General features: G+C 37.4%; 1 long non-coding RNA gene across 1 annotated transcript; it reads left to right on the plus strand.

Moving 5' to 3' along the window:
- The first annotated feature begins 10,355 nt into the window (after positions 1 to 10,355).
- LOC135223264 (uncharacterized) lies at positions 10,356 to 15,566 on the plus strand. Its single transcript, XR_010316447.1, has 3 exons — positions 10,356 to 10,465; positions 11,800 to 11,892; positions 14,999 to 15,566. It is a non-coding gene; the product is annotated as an uncharacterized LOC135223264 (long non-coding RNA).
- Positions 15,567 to 19,707: the final 4,141 nt, after the last annotated feature.

Genomic DNA, 19,707 nt, shown 5'->3' on the forward strand with positions numbered 1-19,707 from the left:
CCTAAAATCCCCGAGGACTCTGAGGCCGAGATTCTACCCACAGCAGCTGGTCTCGTGCACCCGAGGCCGCCTCCGTCGGCCCGCTCGCTTCCGCAAGTAGCAATCAGAAGTACTAAAAATCATCCAACATTATGCCCTAATTATTGTCTTAGGGGGGGAGTATTTGTAAGGACAACGCCTTATCGCAATTTTTTCTGTATATAATTCTACAATCGCTTTGTTCTTACTTCCCTCCTCGAGAGCGTTTCAGTGGGCTTTCCGCCAATGTATATATCTTATAAGATCATATTTTATGTACTTTTATATTTTAAGTTATATGTCTTGCAAGAAACACAAATCGGCTCTCTGCCGACCCACTTTTACTCTCTCGCGGGTGGGATACCACATCTCCGCCCGCATGCTGTATATTTGAATTTCCTACCTGTAATAAAGAGTCAGTATGCTTCTACCTGCCTCTTTGTTCACACCTCACAAAAGTATTATAAATTTAGCCTTATCAGAAAATTTTGCAGAAAATAATTTTGCTACTTGGACTTTTTTTCCCCTTTAACCTGTACTCTGTTATTTAAACCTTTATTTATTTGTACAGTAATACGGTTCCAGAATGTTTACCATAGATATTGAAATACAGTAGAATCACAATACTCCAAAAGTTGTTTACAAAAGAATCTTCTTCTAGGTCACACCAAGATGAAAGATGAAAGCCCGAAACTCGACCTCTACAACTATGACCTACCGGAGTACAGCGACTGCCCCTACATCCTCACGAGCCCCAGATCCTTGGAGGCCTGTAGGAGACTGAATGTCAAGGTAATTTAGCTCCTCAGTCTCACAGTGTAGTAAGTATTCAGCAACAAAAGACAACATATTATGCAGTAGGGTATCGTAGTATTTCTGTTTTAAGCATCATTTCGCTACCGGAGTTTCTCTGACAGTCATAAAATTGGACAAGGGTGAAATGTGCTAGAGAGTAGTACGTACAGTTTAATTTCATTCACGTTCTAATGTATTATCATTATTATTGGATCACATAACAGCCTTGTGATGTTTATTGCCAGACATCACAACGGTCTTCTTCTGTGGCTTGGAGTACTACCATGTAATTGATTGTTGAGGCGTCATTTTACGCTCTCCCCTCCATTTTTCTCAAGGTGCAGAATCCCTTATCAAAGTATAGTTTCTGTATCCGTCGATTTTTTTTTGCGATATCTTATGTCGGAAGCATAATGGTCCTATTTTTTTCGACACCAGTTAATAAGATTACATTTGCTTTGGCTGAGACTCCCGACGGAGGGTCTGCGAGTTCTCATTTACTATTTAATGACCGAAATTTTTGTCATCATTATTTCTACATTAACAGTCATCGTTATTAATACAAGACTTCTTCGAATATATGTGCGTTAATATATTTGCTAATTGGAGTTTATTTTTTTCCTTGCTGCCTCCAAATATGCGGCCATGTTTCAAGTACAATTTGTTTTCGCCTTATTGCTCTCTAAAGATGAGGTCATGTTTTCAGTCCAGTTTGTTTCTTTGCTTGTTGACAAGGTCACGTTCAAAGTTATGAGCGGATTTTGACGAAAAATCGACAAAAACTGGATAAGGGCACCGAATAACCAAACCGCTCCATTCGTGTGACGGATGACTCGGCCGTGAAGGGTGTTTCCGGGTCAGAACTTTTTTTCCTGAAGCTTCTTGCACTGAATTTCAGGTGTCTCTCTTACGCAGTTTCCGAGACAATTTTACGTTGCAATACTACACTAAGATATGAGAATGAAATGACATAGGGTCGTTCATTAGCAAACAATGTCTGTCGCCGTCGTTTGTATTTCGGAGATCTGTATACATTTTAAAAATAGGACAATGAAACTGCTCTCTATATTTTGATATTCCAAGCATTACAAACAACCCTCTAATCTTTATTCATCCAAGAATGAAGTTGCAAGTCATCTGCTTCAGAAGGCTGTCCTCAAACTATGCGATTATCTTCCATCAGAAATAATGGGAGTTGGATTAATTCGCTTCAGATCCCAAAAATACAATAAATCAAAATATTTTAACTTTAATTTAATAAACCAAATAAGCAGTAATGACATAAAACATAAAAACGACGAGGTGAATAGAAGGAACGAATGTAATTGACTCTCTGGACGAGCTGATGTCATAATATGTGGTAGGCAGTAAGGAAAGTGGAGAGGAGGAGATAATTTATGTTGTTGTTTGAAAAGCGAGTCCTCTTTCATGAAAATGACTGGCAACTGTGCGTTGCTCAATTCTGTACCTTTCTACTGCTTTCTTCTTCGATTATTGAAAGTGTTTCCTTCCTCACTAAACACTGTCCATTGTCCAAAGGTGTTTCCTTTCACCAGAATTTCAAAATGTTCCTGAAGTGGTAGATTTCATTGTCATTAAATAGGTTTCTAATGTAGTTCGTTACATCTTAACACTTCCCTCCATTTCTGTACGCACTTGATAACGAACTAGGGACATTCTCCCCTCCTCCTCCCGCTTTGAAGATAATTCCTCAGCTGTTGTCTGTTGATGTTCCCTCTGAAGATCTTGTATTAGAATTGGAAAAAAAAAAAAAAAAAAAAATAAAAAAAAAAAAAAAAAAAAACATGACTGTTTCAGAGATGTTCACTGGACGAGACCCCAGTGTAGTGCTGTAGTCTGAATCCTTGACTCAGCTTGGCACATCACACACGTGGCTTGCCTAATCCCATACATATTTTAGCTGATGTCTTTGCTTGTGCTAAAACAAGCAATAGTCTATTAACGGGGGAATTTTTATTTGGACAAAATGTCCTTAAACCAGCAAAAGCCAGAGATTTGTCTGTTGCCAGACTTGCCGTTTCTGTTCTCGTAGTATACACATGTATGGCTGAAGTGAACTGTGAATGTAGTATGCAGGTCTAGCGCTTAGAGCAGACATCAGACTGTCTGAGGTGAGTACGTACGTACAAGACTGCCAGGCATACAAATGTGACAAAGATTGGTGCAGAGTCCATGCATTCGTTCTATTATTATGATTAGAGTAGAGCTAGGTTACTTCACTCATTATGAACAACATTTAAGACATTGCATTGTGTATATATAATGAATCTATAAATAATGTGAACTTACCATTAATGCAATTGGCGGACTCGTAATCCCTTCCTTGAATTTGGCGGAGTTGGCATTAACACAATCTCCACTTCGTTATCCTCACCCAAAGAACACGACAGGAAAATTTCTCCCCATTATTATATGTGCATATCTGCTGAAAGAATTTCCCCAAAAGAACCTTAAGATAGGAATACTTGAATGGTTTAGACTCAGAGACCGCCTCAGACAACGCCTCGTCTGGATGATATCTTAACTATGACTGCTTAGTTGCGGCCGTTGCTAAGCAACACCAAACCTTTCGACTAACTATCGAATCAACAAACAACTGACAACCGGTACTTAAGCACTATTACTTGTAGGTATACTTACAATCTAATACTTGAAATGACCAAATAAAACGTTTTTTCCCAACTACATACAAATATAGAACAACATAACATCTTCCTTTCATGCAATGCGCATTTCCACATTACGTAAATGAGAGAAATATATACAAACCACATTACAATATGCGACAAAGTACTATGGCGCACAAAAGTTCGTTCCCTTCGCTTTTCCAGAGTGAACAACGAATCCGTGACTATGAAACCCCGAAGCAGTTGAACAAGTAACTAATTAAGCACCCAACAGATGTCGCACCATCAGGGCAAGGAAGGAGGAGTGGGAAGCAGTTATTTTTCTTGAACAAAGAGTAAAGTCTCCATAATCTAATATCGTTAATTAAGGTGGTGAGCGTAGTTTTTGTTGTTAAAAATACTTGGAGTGGGTTTGAGTGTAAAATGTGCAGTTGAGGAAATATGTTAAATAAATAAGGTAAAAGCGCTTAGGAAGTCATTAATCATGTTTTTTTTTGTATATATTTTCCACCTATAAATTATCATATCACATCAACAGACACGACTGTTCACAAGATACAAACCTTTCACCAACAGTGTTATTGGTGTTGCTCTGTAATCTGCAAGACACCCATTATAAAAAAAAAAAAAAACTAACATAGCAGCAAAGTAGCAAAATTTTCTGTTCACTTACGACTTACGTTATTGAGGTAGCAAACAAAACTGATTATATATATATGTATATATGTGTGTATATATATATATATATATATATATATATATATATATATATATATATATATATATATATATATATATAATGTGTGTGTGTGTGTGTGTGTGTGTGTGTGTTCGAGTATGAAGATAAAAGGCCCATAAACACTATTTTAACTTTACAACCACATATTTCGAGTACTTTCCTTCTGTGCTCCTGATCACTGGTAAAATATGGACATAGGACGTCTTACAAGATTATATATACAAAAACATGAGTAGGTGTGGCAGTAAGTCTCTGTTGGTGACACAGGTAGGGTGGAAATTAAACTATTCCCTGGTGATTTTTGGCCTCATTAACTCCCGTCTGGCGACTCGTCCTCTTAGTACCTGACAAAACAATAAAACTAATCAACCTCTGTGTAACTAACAAGGTGTTCTCTTTCAATGGTAATTTTTATAACATAAATTTGGTTGTAGCATGGGCAGTCCCCTATTCCCCCTTCTAGCAAACCTACACATGGAATATTTCGAAATGGAAATTTTCTCCTCTATCAAACCCCGCAATATGGTCTCGCTTAGATACGTAGATGATATTTTTAATTACTGGGATGATAGCTAGGGAGATTTCAGTGCATTTTTCAATCAACTAAATTCGCTAGTTCCGACTATAAAATCTAAAACAGAATGGGAAAGGCAAAAAAGGGACGGGAAATTTGCCGTTCCTAGACGTACTAATCATAAGAGAGCAGATTAGATATGCATTCACTGAACACAGGAAACCAACTTTTTCGTTGTCTCATATTATTCATTTCCTAAGTTACCACGATGTATCCGTAAATATCATGGTCGGGTGCAACTTATTCCTCGGGGGGCTTAGAATAATTTCAAATGGTACGTAGATAACGAATTCAACACGATCCGCCAACACCTAATGCAACTGCTTTACCCACCATAGATTATCGAGAAGGCTATAAATAAAGCGAATGCAATATACTATATAGGTCCCACTCCCAATAGCCAAATAGACTTTAGCAATAAATTAAAAATTCCTACGATGAAAGGATTAAAAAAGCCACAGAACACCTCAGGTCTAATAATCCTTTTATTTTCCATTATCCCAAATCCATCGCGAGGTCGCTCATTAAAACGTATACCTAAATAAAAGAGGAGAAGAAGACGGGGTTTACAAGTTACCGTGTGGCAATTGTAATGAGATTTACGTTGGGGAAACCGGTAGATCCATCTCGCAAAGATTAGCAGAACACAAAAAGATCAGTGCGATATGCATCAGAGAACTCGTGGATTTTTCCTACATATTAGAGGCAAAGGCTATACTATAAACTGGAGTGGGGCGGAGCTGATTTTCAAAGTAGCTGTCCGTACAAAAGAAAATTCTGGAATCTGCTATCATCAATCAAACGAACCTGTCAGGAGGACACTGGAAATCGGATGACATCGACAAACTAATCCTTAGGCAGCTCCTCAAGCAGGTGTCCAAGAACATCCGACCACTGGACGAGTCGCCAGACGGGAGTTAATGAGGCCAGAAATCACCATGGATGGAATAGTTCATTTCCACCCTTCCTGGGTGTCCACCAAGCAGAGACTTACTGCCACACTACATGTTTTTGTATATATACTCCTGTAACACATCCTATGTCCATATTTTACCAGTGATCAGGAGCACAGAGGGAAATGCTCGAAATATATGGTTACACGTTGAAAATAGTCTTTTACTGGCCGTTTATCTTCATATTATAGTGTTGTATTACTGTAAAAGACATTCATATATATATATATATATATATATATTATTATAGCTAAATATATATATATATATATATAATATATAATAATAGCTTATATAAATATATATATATATAATCTATATATAATATATCTATATATATATAATATATATATATATATATATATATTATATATATATATATATATATATATAGCGAATACCACAGGAAAATGATAGTCAGAAATCCAAGCGCTTTCGTCTTTACTAAGACATTGTCAGGGAGCGAATGAAATACAATTGGAGAGAAAGGTCTCAGGTACACAAGATCAAGAATACCAGATGGTTAATTGTCAAAAGGGTAAAAATTAAAAGAGATATTCCAGGATTATCGGATATCACACGCTCACAAACCTAAACAGATTTGACCCTAACCGAAATTACAAAGTATCTTTACAGTCCAAAAACATGTAAAACTGAATATATTAATTTTGTTGCTTGTATTTATCTACAACGTTTTTCATTATGAAAGCATCAAGTTTAAATAAACCAAGACTTAAATTTAGAACATCTCTATTATTTGACTTTGATGAAACAAGATTCAATGATATTCCTTTTAACTGTGTCGTTACATGGATTAAGGCTCTTGCTTGACTCCAGTTAATAGGATGATCTAAATCTCTCATATGTACGAATAATGCATTTGATATTTGACCAGTTCTCACAGAATATTGGTGCTGTTTGAGACGTTGTGAAAGAGATTTACCGGTCTGTCCATAAGACTTTATCACACTTTTTGCAAGGAATTTCATACATGCAGCCTGGAAGATCTTTAGGAGAATTTTTGATTACTAAACTCTTGACATTATATTACTGAAAACAACATTTATGTTAAAAAGCTTTAAAATTCTAGGAATATCTAAAAACCTTTCATCATAGGGTTAATTTTTAGAATGTTATGCTTACTAAATTAGAGTTTGTCATTAGTTGAATAAAATGTTTTTCTAGCTCTTTTCCATGCCACATCTACAAAAGTCCTTGGGTATTTAAGTTTCAATGCAATATCAAATAGTTTTAATTTCAGCGTCAATAAACTGCGGGCTACAGACACGTAAAGCCCTTAGGAACATCCCGGAAAAAACAGAGAATTTAACATTTTGATGGTGATTGGAGTAGTAATGAAGAAAAGAGGCAATGGTTAGTTGATTTCCGAAAGACTGAAAAGGTGAAATTTCTATCATTTCTATGGACCGGAACTGTCGAGTTTCCGGCAAGAGTGTAGAGGTCAGGTCATCGGTGAAGATTTTTATGGAAGCGCTTTGATTAAAACTTTGTGCGTGTTACAGCTACTGTTGGAGACTTCCTGTGACTAATTCTCTGTCTGTCTGTCTTCACTCTGTCTTGTTTCTCCCCTCTCTTTCATATTTACGCTGTTCCTAACTGACATTCTCTTAGCTATCATTACCTATAATACATTTTGCATGATTGGGCCAATACCCATAGAGAAGGTAGGCGATTTGGGTTGTACCCGATGCCAGTTTTTGGAAACTTACAAATTATGGTGGTAGTTCCTCGTTGGAATGAGTGGTTTTCGCGCTCGGCCACAATCCGGGGGTCCGAAGTTCGATTATCGGGTTGGCCATCGCGGAATCAGAGGAATTTATTTCTGGTGAAAGAAATTCCTTTTTCGATATAATGTGGTTCTGATCCCACAATAAGCTGTAAGTCCCGTTGCTAGGTGACCAATTGGTTCCTAGCTACCTAAAATAAGTAATCCTTCGGGCCAGCCCTAGGAGAGCTGCTTATCAGTTCAGTGGTCTGGTAAAACTAAGATATACTCAAGTTTTACAAATTATGGGCTATATGTAGCTAATTTTTTCAAATACTAACGCAAAATATAAGATGCAAATACTTTCAACAACGTAATAAACTCATATTCATAAAAGCTAGAAAGAAAGAAGACAGATGGATGGATGGATTATGGAATTTAGGGCATAGCCCAAGCGCTGGGACCTATAAGATCATTCAGCGCTGAAATGAACGTATGGCTAGATGGAAAAATGAGAAATGAAATGAAAAATGATAAACTGATGACAATCCTGCACTTGAACAGGACTGTACATCAGCAAAGGCCATTTTACTCTCCCCCCAGCATTCCGATCATCCAAAGTTATGAAAGATCGTTTTGGCCAGAGAGAGAGAGAGAGAGAGAGAGAGAGAGAGAGAGAGAGAGAGAGAGAGAGAGAGAGAGAGAGAGTTTCTGGTAATTGGTGGCCAATAAACGTAACTACGAATATTTTTTTTCATTATGTATTGTTTTACAGTTTTTTTGGCGGTGTGAGGTTCCAGCAACGAAAATGCGCTGTGAATTGAATAGTCTTTTACCTGTCCAATTGTTATTATTCTTAATGTAGAATGCCATGGTCATGGAAACTACTAATCCACAAACAATATTATGGTGTGGACACTTTTTAAACTAACAGAATAGCATATACAAAGGTTTAAGGATAACGCTGCCCATACCTGTGGTAAGAGGTATACCTTTGATTTAAGCCACTTGATACCCTGAAAATGTTGTAGAACATAGCCTGACATCGACATCATATTTACAGAATTCTTTACCATTATTCACTCTTTTCAATTGTGATCATAGCATACTAGTATTATTTGAATGGATGTTGTTCAGTGTTAACACAGGTTGATCTTTGACTGGCTAGCATATATAAACCTTAAAACAGCTATAAGACCTTCTTTTCCTTTGCATGAGAAGGTTGCACAGGCTGGAATATTGAAAAAACGACCCAAAAAGTAGAATAAATAGACCGTGATAAAATTAGTTGAGCTAAAAGCCGCAGCCTAAGATCGGTAGTACCGCCAATGGCCTTTTATTTCAAACTTCTTCAGAGCTTCCCATTCCTCTTTAGCTGTTGCTGCACTGTTCATATACTGATCATTTTGAGGGTCTACCATGAGGCATATGTCTGCAAGAGTTTGTTCTTTTGCGGTGCTCCTTCCCATCAACCGTATCAGTCCCTTACACAGCCGACCACGAATCCACAATTCCTGTCTTCTTTTAAAGTTAGTCATGGAGAAACACCAATTCATGTAGTCTTCTTGCCCTTTCAACTTCGTGATTCCGAAGCTGCATGGTCCCGAGCGGGTTCACCCATCTTGAATCACGGAGTCCAATAGTACCTTCAATCTCTTGTCGAAATCCGAATCCGTTCTTCTCAATTAGCTTCTGGGCCCATAACCTATGATAATATGGGGCTGATTGACCAATTAGATATCAGGTTTTCAAGGATTGAGGCGGAACGATGAAATGCATCATCAAATATCATTAGAGTATTCTTATGACATCGATTGTCTAATGAATCAACAGATTCCATGGCGACGTTCATATTCATTTATATTTAATTAACCTCTTTCTAGAAAAAGTGAAAGAAGGGCAATATTGATTCACACAAATTTCCTCTGCCGTAGTACCTACCACTTCTTGAAGTATGAACAATATCCTGTAGTTAAAGAGGAAACGACGGAAGACTCGACCACTTCAATGTCTGAAACCCTGGCCTCCTCAGGAAAAATGTTTTCCTCATTTTTTCGCAAATGACTGGCACTACTCGCATCACGGCGAAGGATTTTATACCATCGACAATTTGCCTAGAGGGCCCCGAGGTGTATAAGAGTCACTCATTTATGACGCCAAAGGGAAAATTTCTCTTTTTACAAGTTGCTCCTCAGCTACGAAGCTTTCCCCCGCCACCCATGTCAGCGCCCTCATCAGAGGAACTCATTACCTTAAACACCTTTAGTAATTAACTAATCAAGTAGTTTGATTCTTAATGATAGTGGTTTTCGCGCTCGGCTGCCAATCCGGTGGTCCGAGGTTCGATCCCCGGCTCGGCCAACGCGGAGTCAGAGGAATTTATTTCTGGTGATAGAAATTCATTTTTCGATATAACGTGGTTCGGATCCCACAACAAGCTGTAGGTCCCGTTGCTAGGTGACCAATTGGTTTCTAGCCACGTAAAAATATCTAATCCTTCGGGCCAGCCCTAGGAGAGCTGTTAATCAGCTCAGTGGTCTGGTAAAACTAAGATATACTTACTTCTTAATGATTAAATTTCTCGAATACCAAATAATATTGCTCTCTCTCTCTCTCTCTCTCTCTCTCTCTCTCTCTCTCTCTCTCTGTTCCTCACCAACTATATTGCTTTCTGCGTTTTATTTTAGTTGAATGGGAGCTTTATAATGTATTGCTAAAACATGAGGGAGCTTTATAATTTATTGCTAAAAATGAGAAGCTTATATACCAAGTTGATAAGGCGCAACATAAGCACAACGGCATACAAACTCTCATTTTATTCAACTAAATAATAATAATAATAATAATAATAATAATAATAATAATGATAATAATAATAATAATAGCACTTATTTATTTCCCAGCCGGTGGAATTACTACAAGTAAGCCGGGAGGATTTTGAAGCCAACCGCCAGGATCTGTCGCTGGAAGACAGGGTCGTCACCTATCACCGTCAGGAGAGACAGCGACTAAGTAAGTTCTGAGAGATCACTGGGCTTTGTCTCTCTTTTAGAAGCGGGAATTTTCCTTAGCGAAGAGAGAGAGAGAGCGACCATTGCGATACATAGGTATGTAAGGAATCATTTTTGTGACTGGATTTGCTGCAACTTTGCTCGCTGTTCATAGCTCAACACGACTGTCTATATACTAAGGTAATAGTGAAAACTATCTTTATGAGCAGCCTCCGTCGTTGCAACAAAATACATCTTCATTTAGATATAGAACGCCACGTTAATTGTTTCTCTCTTCGTTTTGATTATTATTTAAGCCTAATTTGTGCTGTGTATATTAACAATTTTCTGTAAGTTACGTGCTGCCAAAAATAGGGCTCTTCATTTGCCTGCTCCTCACACAAGTAGAAATAAATAGAATATTCTATAGGTTTTACGATGCAAACGCACCCACCGGTCGCGTTTGCTGCTGCTGCTGCTGCATGGATTCGCTCCCAGAGAGAGAAATCAGATGCTGTCTGTCGTCTCATCTCGATGGGGGACAGGGGTTAGGGGAGCGGGGGTTTGAGGGTTGGGGTGGAGAGGCACTCGAGGAAGCACACCGGCTGCCATGGTAACAGGCCCAAACAATTGAGGCACTTCGCTGCATTACGAAATATGCCTTTTACTATCTCAAGTTACTTTAGAATAAGGATTCTCAATAACTGTTTATAATGCCTTCAATAATATATATATATAATATATATATTATAATATATATATAATAAGGTATATATATATATATATATATATACATATATATAGATATATATATATATATATATATATATATATAGTATATATATATATATATATATACACACATAAAATATGTAACTAAAACTTAACAGTGCTTAATGAATATTTGCATTCATGTTTTGCCAGCTTTGTACCAAGAGATTAAATGCACAGCATTTTAATTATCATCTTGCTGCTGACATCATAAGATATACCACAGGATAATATAGCAAAGAATTTTGCCATTTCAACTGATCTTGTTTGATTGAGTTCTGTAACAACGAGAAATGTTTAGCAGCGTGATAGGAGATGAGCAGCTAAGCAACCCGCTTTCTCTGATCGCATCGAGTCCCATAATAGCAGTGCTACTTTTTTTTTTTTTCAAATCCCCAGTGTTCCTTCCATATCCTTGTTTTCTATGAAACGAATCAAGTCAAGCCAGATCTTCTTCTCCTTCTTGAGTGCTTCAAGACCTTATTAAGCACTCACTCTGACACTAGATGCTAGTAAGAATGAAGTTGTCGCTTCAAGTAAAGGTCGTTTCGCTCATTTTAATCTCCTGATCGATCTCTGTTGCAGAGCGGCTGGGCGAGGTCCGGTCGCTACGAGATCGCTTGGTAGTCAACGACGAGCGAAGGGCCAGCAGGCGGTCTGAGCGAACTCCTGCTTCAGGTAAGGGATCGCTACACTGCCTGTAAAGAAGATTTTGTGTACGTTAACCTTCTTTCTATTATGAGTGATAATGATGAGGCGGCTGATGGGCCATGGATGAGTTAGGATACTCACATCCATGGAGCACTCGCGTTGTTCCTCTCAGCTCTCACAAATAGGTTTGTCACGTGCTGGGCCGATGATGCTCTCGAAAGTTCTCTCCGTGAATCTTATTTGTGTCAAAACATTTTTGATAATTGAATCTCAATTAAATATACATGGGAAAAGAGATATAATTTTACTCTAATAATAATAATAATAATAATAATAATAATAATAATAATAATAATAATAATATACGGACGAATTCACTTACACTCTAGGTCAGTCGCGAATCAATTATTTCAGTTTTGAACACGATGTGGAGTTGTCATGTTTTTGAATCAATTTGTCAGTGGTTTTATAATTCGTGCGATTTAAACAGTAAGTAAAAGATATATATATATATATATATATATATATATATATATATATTATATATATATATATATATATATACATCGAGCTACAAATGGCCTTTAATATCTAATTCGCTCTACCTCGGAATTAATATATTTTCATATATGTTTAACCAAAGTGGATTTTTTAGTTGATAATAGATTTATCGGCTCACGGGCGCGAAACCAACAAATCCAGGACGCACAGTGGAGCTACTTGCGGACAAAAGCACTACAACGTTACCGAGGTCGAGGTAGGTTGATGCCGACTCCAGTAATAACGAACACTTGAGAGCGACAGGTATTTGTAGTTGGGAGGCGGCATAAACTTATAGCTACTTGCGAAGGCGGTGTGGTCTAAAGCTTCACTGTGCGACTTGGATTTGTTGGTTTCGATGGTTCGCGCCCATGAGCCGACAAATCTCTTATTGACTAAAAAATTCCCCTTCGGTTAAACATATATGAAAATAGAGGTAGAGCGAATTAGATATTAAAGGACATTTGTAGCTCGATGGATATGATCTATTTATATATATATATATATACATATATAGATATTATTATATAATATATAATATATATACTATATGAATATATTTATATATATATATATACACATATATATATATATATATATATATATATATATATATATATATATATATATATATATATATATATATACACACGTATATAAGATGCATTCGCTGCGCTTGCCACGACGCGCTTCCCTTAAGGCCGATCGTAATTGGTGGACGTATTATGACAAAGAGCTTTTTCCCTAGAACGGCTCTTCTCTTGAGGCGAACGCTAATATAAATTCGGCTGAACCGAAAACATTGCCAGCTCATTTGTGCGAGAGACGACGAGTGGGGATGTGAGACTAGGGATTGCCTTCTGTGTGGTTATGCCAATCTCTCTTTATGCTTGAGTTCCTTCAGCTCCTGACGATTCAAGCAAAATCAAAGCATTCTCACGGCGTAGATGTTATGTACCTAATCATTGTTAAATCGAAGGTCTAAATCGAATAGCCTGGAAACATCTTGGATAAATGGCTAAAGAAAAACCTCTCAGAGAGTCATAATGACCTACTTTCAAACATAAAGCACAAAATTTTACTAACAGTTTGCTGAAGAATTGTTTTTTCAAACTAATTGTACCCATTTGTGAAATGAAAGTACTTGAGTTCTATAGAGGTTTTCGAACATCAGACACTAAAAATTTAGAGTTCATCTGTTTTCTTGACAGCAGCAACATAAAAATGGCGATAGCGGGAATTATATATAAAAAAATAATAATGTCATAAATGGTTGCAGGTCCACAACAATTAGTATGTGAGTTTATGGTCTTTAATGATATTAAAAGCTTTCGAACCTTGTGCTAGCTTCATCTTCAGTCAAGTGAAAATTTTTTATAACTTTAAAAATTTATAACTTTAAAGATTTATAACTTTAAAAATTCGTCGAAGTAAACTTCTGAACAGGATAATTCCAGAACAAAGAACGCAAATGAAGGAAGCGCTCAACAGCCCAACTAGGTAATTCCATTGTTGATGTTGGAATTCGTATTTGCTATTCTACTGGAACGTGTTGTGGGTTATGATGATGCTGCATGGTGTTCCCCTGGTGGCGCGGATGCAACATTGCTGGACGTCAGGGCCCTTGTGCTGTATCCTGTCTGAGGGAGGAGAGCAGAAGAGGGGCCAGCAATAGGCAGAGGAAAAACAGAGTTTGTCTTAAAATTAAAATTTTTAACAAAGTTTTTAAAAATGGAAAAATTGACTAATGGGTCCTCTCCAACGAACGACTTGTTACAGTAAAAAGCTTCAACTAAGTTTATGGCGGCGCCTTCCACCAGTCTTCTTGTTTGGACATTATTTTTAAAAATTATGTTAGATTCATCCTAATTCGGTCTATGATTGTTGTTAAAGGCATAGGGGACTATTACATTGTTCTGTTAATAGTCTCCTATGCCTTTAACAACAATCACAGACCGAATTGGGATGGATCTAACACAATTTTTAAGAATAACAATGTCCAAACAAGAAGACCGGTGGAAGGCGCCGCCATAAACTTAGGAGACATAAACTTAGGAGAAGCTTTTTACTGTAACAAGTCGTTCGTTGGAGAGGACCCATCAGTCAATTTTTACATTTTTAAAAACTTTGTTAAAAATTTTAGTTTTAAGACAAACTGTTTTTCATCTGCCTATTGCTGGCGCCCTCTTCTGCTCTCCTCCCTGAGAAAGGATACAGCATTAGGGCCCTGACGTCCAGCAATGTTGCAGCCGCGCCACCAAGGGAACACCATACAGCCCACAAGACGTTCCAGCAGAATAGCAAACAGGAATTTAAACATCAACAATGGAATTAACTAGGTTGGAAAGCTTTTAATATACTTGAGGACCATAAACTCATCATTGTCGACACGGAAAACTGTGCCCACAATGTCATAAATTATACATATTTTACACAGTTAATGAAATTTCAGCAGAAGCCTAAATTGTGTTCCCTTTGTGCTGGCTGCTGCAGTCAAATGTATTTCTTTAACCTTGACTCAGTAACCTGAAACCCACTGCTCAAATAACGACTTTCAGTAGGTGTGATGAATAACCTCACGAACCCATTCCAGATGACGCTGCCCTTCGTATCTGTACCGAAGTAGGAGGAGGCCCTTCGACATCCTCAGCAGGGTATGCTGAGGGAGAAGAGAAGGGCGAAAAAGAAACTCCTGAAAAGAAGGACTCAAGAAAGAAAAGGAAGAAACACCAAGAGGAAGCGAAGCGCGCCTCTTCGCCAGCAGCAGTTTCAGGGGCAGGGGAAGAGGTTGGAAGTTCTTCTTCTTCGTCTTCTTCTTCTCCCAGCTCGCTGACGTCCTCCAAGGAACAGAAGGAGCAGGAGAACATCGCTCGCAGCCTCACAAGCAAAGAAGGTAGAGTGGAGAGACTAATTATTCCTTTTCTTTTGCTTTGAGTTTGACCAAGAGATTGTACCTTATGCACTGCTGTGAATAACCCTTGAAAATGGGTTTTGAGAACTTGGAGAGCGTTGGAGAGTGCTCATCTGTAAGGGGAATTTTGGTTGTAAATTATTGTTTGTCAATTTTGATAAAAAAAAAGGTGGTGAAACAAATGTGAAATGAAGTTATTTGTATTGACTGAGGAAGGTCCATAAAATCGCCATGAGAGTAAACTCCTCAATACCAGAAAAAAGGAACCTGATGAGTTTGAAAATTTCAAGAAAATTGACCAATTTCAGCTTATATCAAATTTCAGATTTCTAACTCAAATATAGACAATGTCAATGAATAGACTTCATGAACCAAATGCCAATAAAAAGGCCATAAATAGAAAAGTTGATTGCTCATGATAACCTTCACCTTTCTGATGGGTCAATTCCATGGTCAGAAAATACCTTAGCAAGTGAGACTGAATCAGGGAGACTTAGTTAGCAAACACATTTAAAGAAGTCAATGATCTCTGAAGCTATACAAGTTTCTGCCATTCAGAACTCTCTGGTGACTCCATCAATAGTGAGGCGCCTCCGGTGTCTGCCCATCAAAGGGCCTCCCTAGCTGTTCTGTCAGTTCCACGGAGGCATCATCGTGTACCTTCTGACTCTCGGACTGGACGAGGTCATCCCTTTATCTGCTCGTCTGATCTGTCGGCGATAGGCCTCGGGTAGGAAGGGGTCACAGGCTCGAAGGACTCGAGACTTCACCATGGCGTAGTCCTTCATCTCGCTGGTGAGGCCTCCATAGACATCAAGGGCACGCCCGATTAACTGGCAGCTCGCGATAGCACTCCATCATTTTCTCGAGCGCCGACAAACACTCCCTTTGAGCTCATCGAGTAAGTCTTTGGTGGACATTGTGCTGCGTCATGGGAGAGAGGCTGCTTCAGCGGGTGGCCGTTGATCTGGGTAGTCTGAGTTTTCCTCGAGGTCTTGCGGGGCGCTGCCTCCTGCATCCGTCTCTGGTAAGAGACGTCCTCGAAGTACACACACGCCTTCCTCTTCCTCATCGACATCCTTGTGCTCCGAGGTGATGCTGGAGAGTCAAAAATGGCGACATTCACGGGTGCCTGTTCTGTGTCCGTGGCACTCCAACAGACTCCAGCTGAAGGACAATGTTTTTCACCTTCTCTTTCGTGCCTGCAGGCAGAACCCGGTCATTGTCACAGTGGGGTGCAATCCGTCATTCGCCATCCCGTCTGAGTAGCTACTTTCGGGATGGGAGACACAGGTGACAGCGGAGGCGCCTCTTGGAGGCAATTATGGATAAGGCATTCATGGCTCAAGAGGGAAGCTGTTTTGGTTGGTGGTGTACCGCGGCGTCTCTCTTTCCCTCCCTCTGATGACAAATGGGTGATCTGTACTGACACGTATGTTAGCGTTTGCTTTCTGGCCGAGAGAATAGTAAATTTGGGGGAAAAGAAAAAAATTGAATGATGGGGAAAGTGGTAGGGACAATAATAACAGCAAAGGAAAACAAAATACGTGAACCTTTGATGGGTGTATGGCCCTTAAATATATATATATATAATATATATATATATATATATATATATAATATATATATATATATATATATATATATATATATATATATAATACATATATATATATATATATTATATATATATATATATATATATATTATATATATATATATATATATTTCTAGTCTTTATACTTTATATTTCATGGATTTATCACGTTCCAAACTTTCGTGATATATATCTATATATATATATAATATATATATATATATATATATATATATATATATATATATATATTATTATATATATATATCTGGTTATTATACTTACCAATAAAAAATGTTTACCTCACAACAGTCAGACACTTGAACCCTCATCCCAGATCCCTTTAAAAGCTTATTAATCTAATCATGCAAGAAATCAAACTAAGGTCATTAGAACTAGTGTGAGGTAATTACTATGAGATTCAGGGTCTCTGTAACACAGTTTTTTGGACTTTGCTCCTTGTCAAAGCATCGGATGTAGCTGAAAGTTGACATATGTATATTTTACAACCACACACAAATTTTGTCAGCATTATCAATAACCTAAACCCGATAGTTTTAATTTTTATAGAGTAAAAATGATCTAGCTGACGCCATGGCCAATGATTACGAGCCAAGAGTCGAAAAACATTCATTACGTAAGCAAGGTAAACACACCTTTTGACGAAATGTTGCCCCGCCCATCCACCAGACAGAAACTCCAACGGCTCTGAAACCCAAAGACTTTATGAATGGCGGAACGATACATAGATGTGTGCTAGCGTAGTAATACTACTGTAGCAGTAGTGCCGCAATGGTATAGCAGTAATGTACATGAATTAAACGTTTAGGCCAACTGCTTGGATCCTTGAGGATCATTTAGCACTTCTTACAACTACTTGAGAAATTTGTTTTTATAGACTGATGTTAAATTTTCTAATCCAACAGTGCCTATGGTAGGCTTCAGTGTTATCCTGAATTATAACGAGGCGAAAGTGGGTGGAGCCTCATGAAGTCATCATTCTGACGATAATTATTGGTGAAGGTTTAAAGCCAATATACGGTACCGGCTATTTTTTTTTCAGTAAATAGGTAGATAGCCAATAAATAAAAATTGCTTGACATTGGATATAGCAGTTATCAAATCAAGCTTGTCTACTATGTTTTTGAAAATTACCAACTATTCCCTACATCTTGTCAATCTAATTGTGACCTATAAAGTAGACTGTAATTTCTTAGGAAACCTATTTTGGGAGTTGACTAATAATCGAAGTGTTTTTGTATTTATTAACATATTTTGTTGGTTTGTTCATTATGACAATTATCAGTGGAGAGGTTCCAGAGTTCATAAAGGTGTACTGCTTTGCTTGTATTTACATTTTTATGTCATTGTTGCCAGAGGTTTAGCCTTCGTTACGTATAGCCAATCATCCATCGAGAAAGAGGGAAGAAATGCTGTCATAAGTTACGTAACGAGTCCGTTCGAAATCTTTTATCTGAGTAAGTTGGCCCGTCTTCAAAAAAGGTCACTTTTGCATTATAAGTACCAAATTTATTCAACCTACGTAATGCAGAATACAGTCAAAATTTATGTGTAGATATAATATGCATTCTGAGTAAGCGTTATATTTTATGAAATGCATAGATTGAAAAAGTTATTGGGCGAAAAAACCGTGTTACAGAGGCCCTGAATCTCATAGTAGCTTATGTTAGTTGTAGGGCCTCACTCTAAGAACAACTTTAAAAGTCTAAGTATTTCAAACGCTTTCCCTGTTCTAACTCATTTCAAGAAAATTGAAGGTGGAATCTACACAAATTCAAATTTGATCACTGGTGGTCAATAAATGAAACGCTTATAAAAATTTCAAATATAAAAATTTATTTTTAAATTCAAAATTCATAACTGAAATTCACAATCTCAGGAAAATTTACTATCACTTGAAAGCAACACAAAGTTTCATTAATTCTTGAATTTAATACTAAAGAAAATTAATTTAAAATAAGGTTATCAAGAAAATTAATTACTTAAACAAGAAATTATTCAGTTAAAATTCAATTGTTAAGCAATACTTAAGATTTGAAAATAAAATGCAACTAAATGAAAATAAATTCACAAGTGTGAAGTCATGAAATTGCGTCAAGTATAAAACCTTAAATCACTAAGATACAAACAAATTGTGAATGCAAAAATTATGAACACACAAACATGGATAAATGTATCAAAAATGATCAAAACCAGAATTTGAAAGAATCAGACATACTGTTTGCATGAAAAAAAAGTTAAAATATAAAAAAAAAATATGAAATAATAATCACGAGTTTGGATATCCAATTCAATCTTCACTAAATTTTCCACTCATTTTTCCAACTCTTTTTAATCTTGGGTAACAAAATAGATTCATTTGACCCGGCTCTGCCACCGTTTCGTTTTGCTGCAGCTTCCTTATTTGACTACAACATACTTTCACAATATGTCACCAGGGTCCATAAATAACCACCATGCTATTCTGAAATTGAATCACTCTAAGAGTGACTACCTAAGTACAAAATCTTTACGTTAATGTAAAAGTGAAACACTCCCTCAGTCAGGAAAAGAGAGAAAGAGAGCGCTTTAGCCACTCTTACTCACAACGGTTATATCTATATGAAGAATCTGTTCCAATGGAAGAAGCTACAATAGATCTGCGAAACCCGACCTCATAATGGTGGATGACGTCAAACCATTTCGGGAACGGCCCTTTCTTCAATGATTAAGCAATTAAATTACTTCAAACACGAGAGGGAGAGAGAGTGAGATAGATTATGATTATGAACTG

The sequence above is a fragment of the Macrobrachium nipponense genome, chromosome 8 (assembly GCF_015104395.2).
Source record: "Macrobrachium nipponense isolate FS-2020 chromosome 8, ASM1510439v2, whole genome shotgun sequence".
Lineage (NCBI taxonomy): Eukaryota > Metazoa > Arthropoda > Malacostraca > Decapoda > Palaemonidae > Macrobrachium > Macrobrachium nipponense.